Here is a 17,506-nt window from a genome sequence, read left to right on the forward strand (position 1 = left end):
TGTTTGTATGTATGAATACATGCATGTGTATATACAGTTCGTATATGAGTATATAAGTAGATAGTATTGTGATTATATCGATGAACAGAGTATATACAATGACCACAGTGTCTACCTGGGCAGTACATACTCGTACATAGTTTATGCTTGTACGCTCATATAAAAGGTGTTTTTTGACTGACTGAAATTTTAATTGTGTGTGTGTGTGTGTGTGTGTGTGTGTGTGTGTGTGTGTGTGTGTGCTTTAAGTACGAAGTGTACGTTTGACCTATCCCACACATGACAGGTGGACAGCATGTTGTTCCTCTCATCGAAATGTACCCACATTCTCTCTCTCTCTCTCTCTCTCTCTCTCTCTCTCTCTCTCTCTCTCTCTCTCTCTCACACACACACACACACACACACACACACACACACACACACAAAGGCAAATATATACATGCAAACGAGTAGTTTATCTCTCTCTCTCTCTCTCTCTCTCTCTCACACACACACACACACACACACACAAGGCAAATATATACATGCAAACGAGTAGTTTATCTCTCTCTCTCTCTCTCTCTCTCTCTAATAATTTCCTTCGAGTCACCTGACTGCCTTGTCTGCCTCATTTGCATAACACACCACAGCATGCCACATATTACACCACACCACACCTGTCATTCCACCACACAATACTACATCAAACCACACCATACCGTACCACACCACACACACCAAGCCCGCCATTACACCACACCACACCACACTTATCACACCACACATGTCACCACGGCTGTTACTTGCCTCACCTGTCACCCTTATCTGTTAATGGCAGGTGAATCCTTATCTCACAACTCCCGATCCACCCTTGACTGATAAAACACACACACACACACACACACACACACACACACACACACACACACACACACACAGTATACAGAATTAGTCTTCATTCACAGGTATACACACTGATAGTCCATATATATATATAGATAAAAAAACATCCGATCCATTACTAAATATCGCAGGCCGGGAAAACACAAGGATGAGAAAAGCAGGATGGAATGAAGGAAATAGAGAGGGATATGCAAGTTGAAAGACAAGGAGGAATGAAGTGGACAGAAAAAGAAAATGGCTGGGAGAGAGACACAGAAAGAGAGAAGAGACAAGTAAGACAGGAAGAGAGAAAGATTGAAGGAGTCTTGAAGGAATAAGGAACAGAAAAGAGGTAAAGAAAAGAAAGGGAAAAGAGGAAGATGATGGGTAAGAAGAGGAGAGGCGGGGAAGAAAGGGGGAGGGAAGAGAAAAGGAGACAAAAGAGAGGGGAAGGAGACAGGGTAAAGAGAAAATAGGAAACAAAGAAAAGAATGAAATGAGAGTGGAAACAAGTGGGAGATGGAAGAGAGGAAGAGACCGGGGTGAAGGAAGGCAAGAGAAGGAGCGACGGAGAATGCAAGAGGGAAACGAGAAAGAGTTAAAATAAAAAAATGAAGAACTATAGATGTGGAGGAACGAAGAGTGGAAATGGAAGAAGAAAGATGAGAAGAAAAGACAGAAAAAAGAATACGAACAATGAAAGACAGAGGAAAACAAGAAATGAAGTGGAAGGGATGTATAATGACGATGACAGCAAGTGAGCCGTGACAAGACAGGTAAGGAAGGAGAAGAAATATTGATAAATCACGTGAATAATGAATGCGTAATTAAGTGCAGAATGAGAGAGAGAGAGAGAGAGAGAGAGAGAGGACTTGTGACAGACAAGGAAGGCTTGCAAACAAACTCATTTTGCTCCCTTCCTTCACTCTTCCTCCCCCATCCCTCCTCTCTCTCTCTCTCTCTCTCTCTCTCTCTCTCTCTCCATAGTCCTTTCCTCTCCTTTTACCATTATTTCTCCTGCTCTCCAAAACTGACCTGTCGTTAAAAAAAAAAAAAAAAAAAAAAAAGGGCAATATGGGACCTTCCCCTACAAGTGATAACAAACAAAATAGCCCCTTTCCCATGCTGGCTAGGTACGAAATACGACGGAGTGACTAATGAAAGTGTGTGTGTGTGTGTGTGTGTGTGTGTGTGTGTGTGTGTGTGTGTGTGTGTGTGTTAGGGGGACTGTCACTGGTATACACTAATTGAATGCACACTTGTCATATGAAAGGACATACTACCAGCACCGACTTTTAATGTCAATCACGAGTGGTTTTTTTCAAGAATTATGCCACACGCAGATCAGAAGGCGAAGACACAACCACCGGGGCTGCGTGGCTACTATACCCTACCTTTGGGATATTAAATTTATACACTAATTAAGAATGCAATGAAGAATTATATATTGGGATCATTTATTTGATATTATTTTCTTCAATTTCAATGCTCCTCTATGAAAGACTGATAGGTTTGTTTCCTTAGCTCTCTCTCTCTCTCTCTCTCTCTCTCTCTCTCTCTCTTAGCTGGGATTATTATTACAGAAATCTTCGTCCTTTTTTTACACTCTTCAGCTAATGTGAGCAATTCTATCCAGTCCCTTCTAACACCTATTATCTCACGCACGCAACTCCATTCAGTCTTATTTACCATCTATAATTTTATGCAAGCAACTTCATCCAGTCTTATGTAACATCTATAATCATTACTTTCCTCGTATACATCACAGAAAATGTCGACGAAAATGAATTGTTATCGCCTCCCCTGGCACGGATGTATTTATGTATTATACTGAGCTATACGAAGACGATTTCATTCAGCTGTGAGGGGAGGAAGGTGGAGAGGGGTGGTGGAGGGGGGGGGTAGGGAGGATGGAGGGCTCTCAAAACATCTTCAGCCTCGCACACTCACGCACACGCACACATGTAAGTGGTAAAAACGCACATGTACACATCACGGCAACGTCAAGAAGTGGGGTTTGTATGGGCATCGAAAATACACACACACACACACACACACACACACACACACACACACACACACACACACAGTTTCTGAAGACAATTTTGTTCTAACCCTAATAATTTCTTGCTACAAACTGCACTATGTCCGCGTCCTAACAGCAACACTTCCTTCCCAGTACACTTCTATACACGACGTGGTAATAATTCTTCTATATATCATTCACTTGAGGTATAACCACACGAAATATATAAACAAAAATAAGGTGCCAGATGCGAGAGGCTAAGGGTTATTCGATATGGTGTGGGAGATTTTGTGTGGTGTATGAGAGGGCGCCTAAGCCTTCGTTTCTTTAATAATCACTCAAATGGGTTTTATATATTGATATGGTGGTGGTGGTGATGATGGTGATAAGATAACCCATCATCATTATCATCATCACATCTTCCCTTCGTCGTATCATCATCTTCCCTCCCTCTTTCTGTCATTCTCCTTCCCTCCTGCCATCACTTACGCATCTCCCCCTCCCCCTTCTTCCCCTTGCCTTCTTTTGCTTTCCCCCCCCCTCTCCTTTTATTCCCATATTCTTCTATAAACCGCTTTACCTTCTCTCTTTCACGTCCTCTCTTCCTTTCCTCTCCCTTCCTTCCCTCTCATCCTCTTATTTTCTTCCCTTCCTTCCCTTTATTCCCATCACATTTTTCCCTACCAGTCTCCCCGATCGTTTCCTTCAGTTCCATCCTTCCTCTTATTATTTTGTAGCTATCCATCCTTTTCTTCTTCCTTTGTTCCTTCACCTCTCTCTTCCTTCCCTTCCATCCTTCTTTATTGTTCTGTTGCAATTCTCCCTCCTGTCCCTCCTTCCTTCCTTCTTCCCTCTCTTCTTTCCCTTCCGTCTTTTCTGTTATTCTTTTCCATTTCTCCCTCCTTCCATCCTCCCTTCTCCCACCTTCTTTTCTTCACTCCTTCCTTCCTTGCTACTCCCCTCTCGTTTCCTTCCCTTCCATCCTTCCTGTGATATTCTTTTGCAGCTCTCCCTCTCTCCCTCTTTCTCTCCTTCCCTTCTCGCCTCCTGCATCCTTCCCTCTCCCCTCCCAGCATCCTGCAGGACAAGGGGAAGTTGCTTAAGTAAACATTCTGCCCAGGACTCCCCTCATTCCCCTCACCCCTCTCCTTTATTTCACCATCGTCTTTATCCCTTCACTTTCCCCTCATCCCTCACCTCCTCCCTTACTTCACTGTCTTCCGCATCCTTCACTTCTTTCTTCACTCACTCCCTCACCCCCGACCTAAACCAATCTTTATTCCATCATCCCTTTCACTCCCTTTACTTCTCTCACAAACTCAACTGCCATTTTTATTGCATTTATTTATCATTTATTTCTGCTGTCGGATGCTCTAACTTATCTTCGAGCAGACCTGTGGCAACGTGACAGCCGACAAATTGAATCTACTGGGTCAGACCAGGTGAAGCACACCTGAGATGTGTTGGTGGATCAGCGGTGCAAATGGAGGACTGTGACATTGCTCGCTCTCTCTCTCTCTCTCTCTCTCTCTCTCTCTCTCTCAGCTCAAGATTTATTCAGATTTTAACTACTCCTATATGCCGGTACCTCAAATACCACCTTTACAGCTACATCGGTAAGTTTTCATTTATCTTTGCACAAATTATTTAAAGCTCATAAATTTCATGGTTATAAATGTCAAATTAGGAGTTAATAGTTAGCAGTCAGTAGTTAATAGGAATTGCAGTCAACCAATAAAGTTTCGAGTGTAAGGATGATAGTTACATTAACCCATTAAAAACGTATTTTATTTTTTATTTTTGACAATTTACGAGAAACTTGTCACTAGCTGATGTTAATGTTACAGATCACGCAATTTAATGATATTCTTTAATGTATATTGTGGTCTGTTCCTTCATAATCAACCCATTTCCTATTTTAGTCTTGCCTTCCCTCTCTTATCTTCCCTCTTCCTTTATCTTCCTCCTCTGCCTATCTCTTCCCCCTCTCAGCTCCCCGTCCGAACAATCTCTCCTCTCTCACCTCCTTTTCCTTCGTATCTTCGCTAACTGAGGTAAGTTTATGATAATTATCCAACTTCCAGGCTACTGTGACACTCGAATGAATAAACTGTGACATAAACTGGAATATAATAGCAGAGTTGTTCCAGTCATAAGGAAAATAATCTATAGTATGTTCACTTAAAATTGGCGTAAAGTTGCCGTCTCTCCATCTTAAATGCTTTGCTGGATCAACACGTTAACACTAGAATACAGCACTAGTCACGAAGAAGTGCTATGGGAAGGATGCTGAACCGTAGTACCGTCTTACCCTGCCAATGAGCAACGAGAAATATGCTGCAAAACAACGAAAATCTCCACCAAGGTACCGGTGATCGTAAAAAAAAGGATATTTCTACATCCCTCCATCGTTTCCCTACGTTCATTCATAAATTTCTTTACACTGTATCCCACGCTTCCCCTCACCTCCCACCCCCCCCGTGATACTAACCAGGTCACCGCCACGCCAGGTCATTATCACCACCAGGAGAGGCGAAGGAGGGTAGGGGAGACCGGAAGGGTTACGGTGAGTGAGTGAGGCTGGGTGGGATGGAAGATAGGGAGGAAGTTGGCAGGGAGGTGGGTGGTACGGGCAGAACACTACTGAAAAATAATAAAACACACACACACACACACACACACACACACACACACACACACACACACACACAAACACACACACATCCATAAAACCCATCATCGAAATCATCATCACAAACATCCTTATTGTCACTCATCATTATTATTATTATTATTATTATTATTATCATTATTATAGTATTATTACTGCCACCACCACCACCACCACCACCACCATCATCATCATCATCATCAACATCAGTCTATTTCTGGCCATGAATCACAAAGAAATCCTACTCTCATTTCCTTCATGTCTGTGTCGTACGAGCTATGAGACTGCTTGCACCTCAAACACTCAGGGGCGCTCCAGTTCCTCCCTCGCGTCTTTCAACCACTACAGTATTATCTCCGTTTTAGTCCTGCTGTGTTCTTGAGATTTTACTAAGGAGGGACGCTTCGAATGGAGGGGTTAAACGCAGCCCTCATTAACCCTTTCACCTAATATTAAGATGAGGAAAATCGTCTGGGTGAAGGGGGATTAATAAAAAGATGAAAGTTATGTGCATGAAGGAATTAAAACCCCCTTCAAACAGATGCACTGGGGAGTAGAGGAAAGTAAACTGAATGATTAAAAAAATAATACAAATAATAATAATAATAATAATAACAGAAGAAGAAGAAGAAGAAGAAGAAGAAGAAGAAGATGATGATGATGATGATGATGATGATGAAGAAGAGGAAGAAATCATCGTTGTCAAAATCATCCCTAACATCTCTATCATCATCATCATCATCATCATCAAAATCATCATCCAAACTCAACTTCCCACGCAATTTCAAGGGCGGTGACAAGGATCTAGATGCAGGAACCGGAAAACAAAAAAGCATGAGAAACTATGATCGTATTATGCATTAAAATGAGCAAAACAGGGTGGGAATTATATGAGAGAAGTTGGGGAAGGGAGGGGAAGACAGGAGGGAAGGAGAGAGGGGGGAGGGAAAAAAGGACTGAGACAGAGGAAGGGAGGGAGAGTAGTGGAGAGATGGAAGGAGAAAGAGGGAGGTTAGAGGAGGGATAAAGCGAGGGAGGAAAAGACGGAGGAAATGGAGATGGAAAAGGAGGGAGGGAAAGAGACAGACGCACCGGACATGATGACTTGATGTTTGTGGAGGGGTAAAAAGGGTTAACTTCCCTCCCACCTCTTCCTTCTCCCTCCCTCCCACCTCTTCCTTCTCCCTCCCTCCCGTCTCTCCCTTCTCTCACCATCCCCCTTCTTCTTCCCTCCCTCCCCTCCCCCTTCCTCCATCTCCCTCCTCCTAACCCTTCCTCCATCTCCCTCCCTCCCTCCCACTTCTTTCTTCTCCTTCCCCTCTTCCTTCTCCCATCCCTCCCACTTCCTTCTCCCTCCCGGTTCTTCTCTCTCTTTCCCTCCCTCCGACTTCTCCCTCCCTCTTCTTCCATCTCCCTCCCACCCACCCATTTCTCCCCTATTACTGAATCCCTCTCTTTTATTTTTTGCATCTTCCTCCCCCTTCCTTCTCTCACCATTCCCCCTCCTCTCTTCCTCTCTTTTTCATTTATCTCCTTCCTCCCCTCATTCTTTTCCTTCTTCCCCCTTCTACCTTCCTTCTCCCCCATTCTCTCCCCCTTCCCCCTTTCATCCCTTCTCTTTCTCTTTCTGCTGCTTCCTCCCTCTTCCCTTCTGCTTCCATCCTACTCCCTCTCTTCTCTACATGTGTCAGGACATTTTAGTCTATGACCCCAAACAGATCGTACTATATCCGAAAACGACACTAGAGTACAATGGGAGGTACTTAGGTTTAATAAATTAGGAAAAATGGAAAATAAAAATACACAAAATTTTACCCTAACAGCATCAGCAGTGAAAAACTCGGTGACACAATGTTAGAGGGAGACCAAATACCACACCAGAAAAACCGTGAAATTCATGGCCAAACATTTGATCTCCCAGGAACGATAGTGCGGCTTATGGACAAAAATATCTTAGACTGTGGCACATCCCTGAGAAACTAGAATTGCGTTTGGTGAAAGCAATGATTCTACCTATTACATATCATCCCCACGTATCAACACACCCCACCTCCAGGAATAGGATGCTGAAACTGTGGACAGCAGAGAACAGAACAAAGCACTGTGAGTTGTCATGAATAAAACGTGTCCACATACTGAATGCAATGCTGAACAACACCCCCAGACTACACGGCAAACCCCCTTCTCGATTAAGGGAAGCGGCAAGATTTGGGATGAACCTGAAGACGACGAGAACGTAAGTATAAACCATGTCCAAAAACTGACAATCACAAACACGCATCATATATAGACATATCCACCAATACATATGTATCACATTATCGAACCACTGTAATATACACCACTTTGCTTAACTGTATCAACCGAAAACACAAACAATGCTCTCTCTTCCTAGTAAACCCGTGATCAGAAAATAATAAATGGTAAAGAAGACGGCGATAAGGAAGGAAGGGATAAGACGATGGGAAGGAGTACACGAGGGGGTAAGAGAGGAAGAGGTAAAGGAGGAGATAATGGAGGAAAGGGAAGGAAGAAAAGACAGGGGAAGGGGAGGAAAGAAAGGAGAGAGGGGGTACGAAAGGGGAAATGATAGGGGAGGAGAGGGATGTGAGTGAAGGGGGTGGGGGTGATATGGGAGGAGAGGTGTGAGAAAGGGGAGGGGGTGGGGGGATGATAGGGGAGGAGAGGGGTGTGAGAGAAGGGGGAGCGGGGGAGGAGAGGGGTGTGAGAGGAGGGGGAGGGGGGAGAAGGCCACTTGGCACCTCTGGCTCCCGTCATTCCCACTGGACACTGCCACCAGACCCGCCCTCTCCCTTCCCTCCCTCCCTTCACCTCTCCCTTCTCTCCCTTTCCCTTTATCTCCCTTCTTTTTTGTTCTCTCTCTCTCTCTCTCTCTCTCTCTCTACCTTCCTTCTCTACCTCGTCCTTTCCATTCCTCTCGTCCTCTCCCCCCCATCTTTCTCTCTTTCTCTCTCACTCCCCATTAACCCTTTCTCTCGCTTCCTACGCCTGCTCCATTCACCCCTCACCCCCTCCCCTCTTCCCCTTCCCCTCAGGACACGCATCTGGTGATTCTGTGGGAATGTTTACAGTAGCCGGCGTGAGGGGAGGGGAAATGAGGGGAGCTAGGGGAGGGGGAGGGGGAGGGAGAGGGGAGGGGAAATGAGGGGAACTGGGGGACGCGGAGGGAGAGGAGAGGGGAAATAAGGGGAACTGGGGGAGGGGGAGGGATAGGGGAGGGGAAATTAGGGGTTCTGGGGGAGGGGGAGGGAGAGGGGAAGGGAAATAAGGGGAACTGGGGGAGAGGGAGGGAGAGGGGAAGGGAAATGAGGGGGATTGGGGAAGGAAGGGGAGGAAAAGATATGAGGGGAACTGGGGGAGGGGGAGGGGAGAGGAAATGAAGGGAACTGGGGAGGAGAGGGGGAATGGGGGAGGAGATGGGAAAAGGAGAGAGGAAAAGGGGAGGGAAGGGGAAAGGGAGATGGGAAGTGGGGGGAGAAATACAACAGTGGAGAGGGGAGAGGACAAAATGAATATGAGAGAGGGGAGGAGAGGAGAAATGACGGTAACCGGGGGAGAGGAAAGGTAGAGAAAACAGGGGAGGAAACGCAGAGAGGGGGCGAAAAGGGGAGGAGAAAGGGGGGGAGGAGAGAGGAGGGGAACTCAGGAGGGGAGGGGAGTGCAGAGGGGGACAGAGAAGGGGAAAGAATATGGGAGGGGGAGAGATGGGCTAAGTTTTAAGTATGGGATGGAAAGGGAACGGAAAATGAGGGAGGATGCTGGGTGAGGGGAGATGTGGGGAGAAGAGCAAAGGAGGGTAAGGGAGGGGAGAGAAAACAGACTAAGCACCGGAATGTGAAAGGAGAGAGAGATGAGGGAGAGAAGCCTGAGGGGAGAAAGTGAGGGGAGAAGAAAAGAGGTGAAACGAGAGGAAGGAAGGACGAGAGGGGAGAGTAGACGAAGGAAAGACTGAGTGAGGCAAGGTGAGAGGAGGGAAGGTAGGAAGGGGAGGAGAGGGGAAAGACTGAGGGGAGATAGGAAGGAAAAGGAGGTGAGAGGGGATAGATTGGTTGGAAGGGAGCTGAGAGGGGAGAGAGATATTCAGAAGAGGAGTGAAAGATAGAGGAGGAGGAGGGGAGATAGAATGACAATGCTAAAATAGGAAATGGGTTGATGGTGAAGAACTTTGACCAGAAAATGCGAAAAAGTCTCCATTTTCTTAGACACAGAGACAGACACACATAGACAGATAGAAGGAGACAGATGGATATATGCATGCACATTTAGACAGATAGACAGACATAAATAGACTGAGATAGTAAGATAGTAGATACTGATATATTATAGACACAGACTGATAGATAGATAAAATTTTCTTTCATTAGTTTTTCTTCCACTATTGGGCCTGAAATCCTATAAAAAAAAAAAAAAATCCATTACATACGGTAAACTATCCACGATTTTTTCTCTCAAACAACTACCCATAAATCCTGCTCAATGGATTTTTCCAGTTATGTTTTGCAGTTTATGTTTTTGGTGCTTGGGAGAATTTACAAAGGACTTCTCTCTCTCTCTCTCTCTCTCTCTCTCTCTCTCTCTCAACCCGGATCCAGTTTAGACCCCTCCCCCTCAGCTGTGAAGGTGAGGGGAATGAAAATGAGAGACTAGAGACGATGATGGTGAGGCTGTGATGAATTTAGTTCACACACACACACTCAAATTATACCAGTTCTCTCTCTTTCTCTCTCTTACACACACACACACAAATTATACCAGTTCTCTCTCTCTCTCACACAGCCACCCACCCACCCACACACACACGCACACGCACACACACACACACACACACACACACACACACACACACACACACTCCTTAAGAGACAGTTTGTGAGAAAAACCGCGAGAACACAAACAGTTTAGAGGACGCGGTATAAAGGGGAAATTAGGAAGAGGGAGGGAAAGAGGGGAGAGATGAGGGGGAGGGGAGAGAAAATGGTTGGGGAGTGAGAGAGACAAGTGGTAGGGACAGGCAAATCGTTGGAGAGGAGAGGGGCGATGAGAGGTGATGTTGAGAAGATGCATGAGAGTGAGAGTGAAAAGGAAGTGAAAGGAAGGAGAGAGAGGAAGATGAAGGAATGAGGAGAAAAAGGTTGGGAAGGGAAACGAGAGAGAGAAAGGAGGGACGAAAGAGGAGAAGGGCTGGGATGAGAAGACTGGAGGAGGAGGGAGATGAAGAGAGAGGAAGAGATGAAGAGAGAGAGGAGATGAAGAGGGAGATGAAGAGAGTCGAGTAGTATAGGAGTAGAGAAATATGGAGATCAGGCAAAGGGGTGACGAGTACATGGGATTACAAAGGAAATACAGATAACAAGAGACCTCTGGCTGGACTAAAGACCTTAAAAACAGAAAAGGAAAGGAGGAAGAAAAAAAAAAACACATACCCATCACACCCTTCGGCATAACAGCAGGCAGGAAAAACATAAAAAGAGACCTGAAGACAAACACACCTGGAGATATTTACAGGAAAGACTGACGAGGAAACACCACGACCTATCATTAAAAAAAACGTTGCAATAAATCAATTCTCTCATAGTCGTCTGCAAACGTTTCAACCTGAACATAAACAAAGAGATCTATAGTGTTACAAGCTACCGATTTCTAACAATGTCACTATTTTTTTTTTTTTTTTTTTCACAAACGACACTTATTGGTTATCTATTCCAGTGGTCCAGTAATTTTCCAAGTGTTTGTATTATTTCATTTGTTACCCTGAGATTAATTACATTACTTCTTGTTGCGAAATTATTCAGTACCAAAAAAACAAGAAGATAAAGGAAAATAAAAATGATACCTGACATTGGTTATTTTTAAGAATTTTAAATATTGGAATTAGGTATTGCAGACATTACTATTTAGGGGAAAGGCATTTAAGTTCTTTAGCCATCCTTCGTACAGCAAATATTTTACTGATGAGGCCATTTTAGTGGGTCTCTTCTACACCATCCTGAGTTTACCCTTTTCTTGATGAGGTTCGGGAAATTTTTTATACAATATTCTACGTGTGATACAACTACTGGCGATGAAGCTGAGACTATATCGCATGTTTTGTGCTAGAAACTCTTGCAATGAAGCCGACCATCATATTAATCGCTTCTATACACTCTTCAGGTGTTTCAGGACATTACTAACAATGGCTTCCTGATCATTTTCCTCCTTACTTCCGTCAGTATCTGAATTTATTGTTATAATCACCCAACACTGAATTTTACGACAGGCGTTGTAAACACACTGTGAAGTTGTTACCTGTGAATATACACCAGATTTAGCCCGACTTAACACCTTTCGGGGGATTATCTACATTAAACTTCATTAGCCGTTCTTTATCCCATTTTGCAAGCTTCTCCAAACCATTCTGGGAGGATTTCCATTTCTCTTTAGTAATTGTTAACCACCTACTATACTATCAAAACATATCAACCCCTGGGGGGACTCGAACCCCCAATCCCTGGCTTAGGAGGCCAATGCCTTATCCATTAGGCCACAGGGGCGGATGTTAGAAGTTATATACCAACTCGCTTTCTTGCTTTACTCTTACTCCTAACAAATAATCTCATCCAGGTTACGGCAACCCCTGACTTTAGAAACATTTAATGAGGAAGGAGATTGACACTGAAGGACGGAAAGAAATGAAATAATATGAATAAAAGAAAAAAAACAAGAAAAAATGGAAAAAGAAACTGAGTGCGCGTGTGTAGTTAATTAAAAGGTGTGCAAGTTCATGTGCATTTCCTGATACATTCATGTGTGTGTTTCTCAGTACTTGTATGTCCATGTGTATGTATATGACAGTGTACGTATGTATATGGTAGTGATGTATAAGACAGCACACAAATACCTCTGTACGTGGCAACTCATGTGCGTGTACCAACCATGCACACAAAACACATCCAAGTTACTTTCTCCTCTACAAGCATCGGTGGTTCAGTGGTAGAATTCTCGCCTGCCACGCGGGAGGCCCGGGTTCGATTCCCGGCCGATGCACAGAATTTTTAGATGGAGAACCTCCCCTTCCCAAGGTCACATTTGTATTTCATCAATGCTAACTCCAAATTACTTTAGAATATCCTGAAGTGAAGGGATTAAATAAGGCAATAATCCAAAAGAGAAGGTGAACCCGAAGTCCTGTTTGGAGAGAGAGAGAGAGGTTTGAGAAGTTGAATCTTTAAGTCCAGTCTGGAGAGAGAGAGAGAGAGAAGGGGGTAGGGGGGGATGAACAGAGCATTCATTTTATGCGTGATACTAACATGATAAAACAGAGATAACACTACCACTGTCCCTCAACAATTCCGTATCAAACCACAATTATCAGGCAATTATCGTGTAAATAATAACAGTATATGATTCACAATAATCTGATACGCTGATCAGACTCTGCAACTGTTTTATCCCTTAACCTATATCAACCTAATGAGAACTAAAGCAACCAACTTAATCTGACCTGACCCGATCTTACCTAACCTACATTCACCCTGTCTTCCCAAACCTTACTTGACCTAACCTAAACTAAGCAAATTCACCATATTCAATTCTGTTCAGTCCCCAATATTTCTTTCACTAAAATGACATACATTACTGCCCTTCCAGCCTATTTCTAACAAATACAAAATAACATCGGTAAAAATTCTTTCCTATGGTCACAGACTCATTTGAATGTGAACCCAGTAGATTACAGACAAAAACCTCCTTTCCCTTGCACTCTACCATCCTCCTTTCCGGGGAATGGGAGGGAGCTGAGGGACAACTGCATAACAGGAGAGAAGTGACGCCGCCCAGTTATATTAGCGCCACCGGAGTTAGGCGTCCCTCTCCAGCTGACTCTGTGTGTGTGTGTGTGTGTGTGTGTGTGTGTGTGTGTGTGTGTGTGTGTGTAAAGAATAAATTCATCCACTGTTTCTTCCGTGTGTGTGTGTGTGTGTGTGTGTGTGTGTGTGTGTGTGTGTGTGTGTGTGTGTGTGTGTAAAGGATAAATTCATCCACTGTTTCTTCCGTGTGTGTGTGTGTGTGTGTGTGTGTAAAGAATAAATTCATCCACTGTTTCTTCCGTGTGTGTGTGTGTGTGTGTGTGTGTGTGTGTGTGTGTGTGTGTGTGTGTGTAAAGGATAAATTCATCCACTGTTTCTTCCCTCTTACGTTATATATTTATCACGAAATACCTCCACCTGATCTGCATCACGCATATATACCTCTGTTAATATCTATCCCACTTGCACCTACCTTTACGTGTATCCACCTCGCACCAAAAACCACCTAACCTGCATCTCCCTTACAAGTACTCATCTACCTATGGCTACCTGTCATGACCTCTTTTGCTACCTCTATCAGTATCCATCTAACTGGCATTTACTTATACTTTGTCTTGATTTATAATTTCATTCCACCTCACCTGTGTATTCTCCCTGTTTTCACCTGCATTCTATCTCACCTCCATCTACCTCCCTTTTACTCACCTGTATTCAGTCTACCTGTATTCATTTACTTTGAACTGCGTTATTTACATTTTTAGTTCAGCATCTGGATTTACCTTGTCTTGATTTATAACTTCATTCTACCCCACCTGTGTATTCTCCCTCTATTCTCCCTGTTTTCATCTGTATTCTATCTCATGTCCATCCACCTCCCCTGTAAGCCACCTGTATTCACTCTCTACCTGTATCCACCTTCCTTTCCTCTGCCTCTTCTAAATCTACCTTTTTTTTTACTATGTCTCACACATGCCTCACCATCTACCTACATTTATCTCTATCGGTATCTATCAGGATTTATCTCTACCTATCTCTATCAGTATCTATCTCACATACATCTATCTATCAGCATTTCTCGCATATATCCACTTCCATCAGCATCAATTGCACCTTTCCTACCTGTATATATTACACTTATTAATCTCACCTCTCATATAGATTAGTCACCTGTATTTACATCACCTACACCTGTTTCTTTTTCTGTCTATCGGTACTTTTATCGCATCTATCTACTTGTCACTATCTATCTCAGTTGTATCTATCCCGCATGTTTCTATACCATTTACATCTATCTCACCTGTATCATCACGTACATCTTTTTATCTATTGGTATCTGTCTCATTTACACCAATCTCACCTTTATTTATATCACCTACAACTATCTATCTCGTATTTATCGACCTCTATCACTATCTATTTTACTTGTATCTATCCAACGTCTATCTCTCTCATTTGCATCTATCACCCCAGCACCTCCCCGCCTCACCTGCCTCGTTATCATGTGGGGTGGCGGCAGATGGTCCGATAAGTGCTATCAGGGGGCTCTTCAACACCTGTCTTTGTCACACGATATTCACCTGTCGGAAATGGTGTGTGTGTGTGTGTGTGTGTGTGTGTGTGTGTGTGTGTGTGTGTGTGTGTGTGTGTGTGTGTGGATAGGGTGAGAAGAGGGAATAGGATAAAGTGAGGAGGAGGGAGAAGGGGAAAGAAATAGGAAGAGAGAAGATGGTGGGAGAGGAAGAGAGAAGGGATGAGGATGAAGAAAATGGGAAGTTAGGAATAAAGGGGGAGAGGAGCTAAAGAGGTAAAGTTAGGAAGGGGAAAGGGTAGGAAAACGGGATATATTTAGGAGAGAGGAGAGACAGGGTGAAGGGGGAGAGTAAGGAGGAAAGGGGGAGGGAGGGGAGGTGAGGAAGAGAGGGAGGAAGGGGGTACTAAAGAATGCCCCCTTGCCTAGTGACAATCCCGGAGTCTATTCAAGCGTTGAGGCCAGATAGATGGCTAGATAAGACACATATGATACAGATAGATAGATAGATAGATGGATAGACAGATAGATGGACTGGGTTAAATACACGGGTAGGTATGCAGATACAGAGAGAGAGAGAGAGAAAGAGAGAGAGAGAGAGACACGAGTCAATGGCCGACCGATCGCGAGACAGACAACCCAACAGACAGACACGTGAACAAAAGGGAAGAGACAGAGAGACACGTAGACAGACAGGAAGACAGAGACACGTAGACAGACAGGAAGACACAGAAAGACACGTAGACAGACAGGAAGAGACAGCGAGACACGTAGACAGACTGGAAGAGACAGACACGTAGACAGACAGGAAGAGACAGAGAGACACGTAGACAGACAGGAAGACACAGAAAGACACGTAGACAGACAGGAAGAGACAGCGAGACACGTAGACAGACAGGAAGAGACAGCGAGACACGTAGACAGACAGGAAGAGACAGAGAGACACGTAGACAGACAGGAAGAGACAGAAAGACACGTAGACAGACAGGAAGAGACAGCGAGACACGTAGACAGACTGGAAGAGACAGACACGTAGACAAGCAGGAAGAGACAGAGAGACACGTAGACAGACAGGAAGAGACAGAGACACGTAGGCAGGAAGACAGAGAGACACGTAGAAAGACAGGAAGAGACAGAAAGACACGCAGGCAGACAGGAAGAGACATCGAGACACGTAGACAGACAGGAAGAGACAGAGAGACACGTAGACAGACAGGAAGAGACAGCGAGACACGTAGACAGACAGGAAGAGACAGCGAGACACGTAGACAGACAGGAAGAGACAGCGAGACACGTAGACAGACAGGAAGAGACAGCGAGACACGTAGACAGACAGGAAGAGACAGAGAGACACGTAGACAGACAGGAGACAGAGAGACACGTAGACAGACAAGAGCAAACAGACTCGTAGACAGCCAAGGCAATGACCGACGGAGAGGGCAACAGACAGGCAGACAGACAGGCCTCCGGATGAGCGATAAACCGGCAAATCCGATCACTTAACCGGAAAATGTTGGCATGATTGAACTGATCGCCCGAGGAAGGAAGGAAGAATGAAAGGAGGGAAAGATGAAAGGAAGGATGAAAGAAAGGAAGGAAGGATGGATGGAGGGAAGGAAGGAAGGAAGGAATACAGAGGGCTAATGAAAAGACAGACACATGAGAGAAGTAAGTAAGAAGGGGAAGAAAGAAGGCAATAACGAAGAAGAAAGGAAAGGAAAGGCAAGGAACATGGGAAGGAATGGAGAGAAAAAAAAAATGAAGAGATAATGGAGCGATATTGAAAAATTAGAAGAATGAAGGAAAGGAAGAGATACAAGGATGAAAAAAAGAAAGGAAAGAAGGAAGGGGGAGCAAGCAGAGGGGAAAAGAAAATATGGAGGAGAGAAGACGGGAGAAAAGGAGGGAACGACGAAGACACACGGAAGGAAAGAAAAGAGAAAGAGAGACGGAGTACAGAAAAATGAGCAGGGAAGAAAGCAATACAGAAGATGGAAGGAGAAGAAAGACAGTACTAAAATGAAAACTTAGAGATATATATATACATAAGAGATGAAGTTGTGAAAAAGCTGAAAGTGAGATTAATAATGCATAATAGAGTAAATACGAAGAGGTATATAATGAAAGTGAGGTGGATGAAGGAAGGGACTGGTGAGTATATGAAGAAAATAAATAACGCAGTCGTGAGGAAACCCTGATAAACATGATGAATGAAAGATAATGATGATGAGTACCGATCAGCAAGGGAGAATATGATGAGTGATGAAAAAGACTAATATAATGAATGATAAAAAAATGTACCTGATGAGTGGAGGTGAATAGTGAATGACAAAGTTTCTGAATGATAATGAGAAGAGATGTTGAACAATAACAAACGCGAGTGAAGATACAAGAAGGAACATATCAATTAATGTTTTAAAAATTTTGAATACTGATGAGATTAAATTTATTTCCTCTCTTACTTTATTATTTCCAGTTCATATTATCTTGAAGCTTGTCTGCTCGTCGGTACTTCCTATTTTACTCTCTCTCTCTCTCTCCCTCTCTCTCACACACACACACACACACACACACACACACACACACACACACACACACACAAACACACACACACA

At 43.9% G+C, this 17,506-nt stretch overlaps 2 non-coding genes across 2 annotated transcripts; one reads left to right on the forward strand and one right to left on the reverse strand.

The window, feature by feature from the left end:
- Window positions 1-12,036: 12,036 nt before the first annotated feature.
- Window positions 12,037-12,109, reverse strand: TRNAR-CCU (transfer RNA arginine (anticodon CCU)). Its single transcript has one exon. It is a non-coding gene; the product is annotated as a tRNA-Arg (tRNA).
- A 422-nt stretch (window positions 12,110-12,531) lies between these two features.
- TRNAG-GCC (transfer RNA glycine (anticodon GCC)) lies at window positions 12,532-12,602 on the forward strand. Its single transcript has one exon. It is a non-coding gene; the product is annotated as a tRNA-Gly (tRNA).
- The last annotated feature ends 4,904 nt before the right edge of the window (window positions 12,603-17,506 follow it).

Source organism: Coenobita brevimanus, chromosome 72 (genome assembly GCF_032717465.1).
Source record: "Coenobita brevimanus isolate Jiangsu-jjx chromosome 72, ASM3271746v2, whole genome shotgun sequence".
In the NCBI taxonomy this organism is placed as follows: domain Eukaryota; kingdom Metazoa; phylum Arthropoda; class Malacostraca; order Decapoda; family Coenobitidae; genus Coenobita; species Coenobita brevimanus.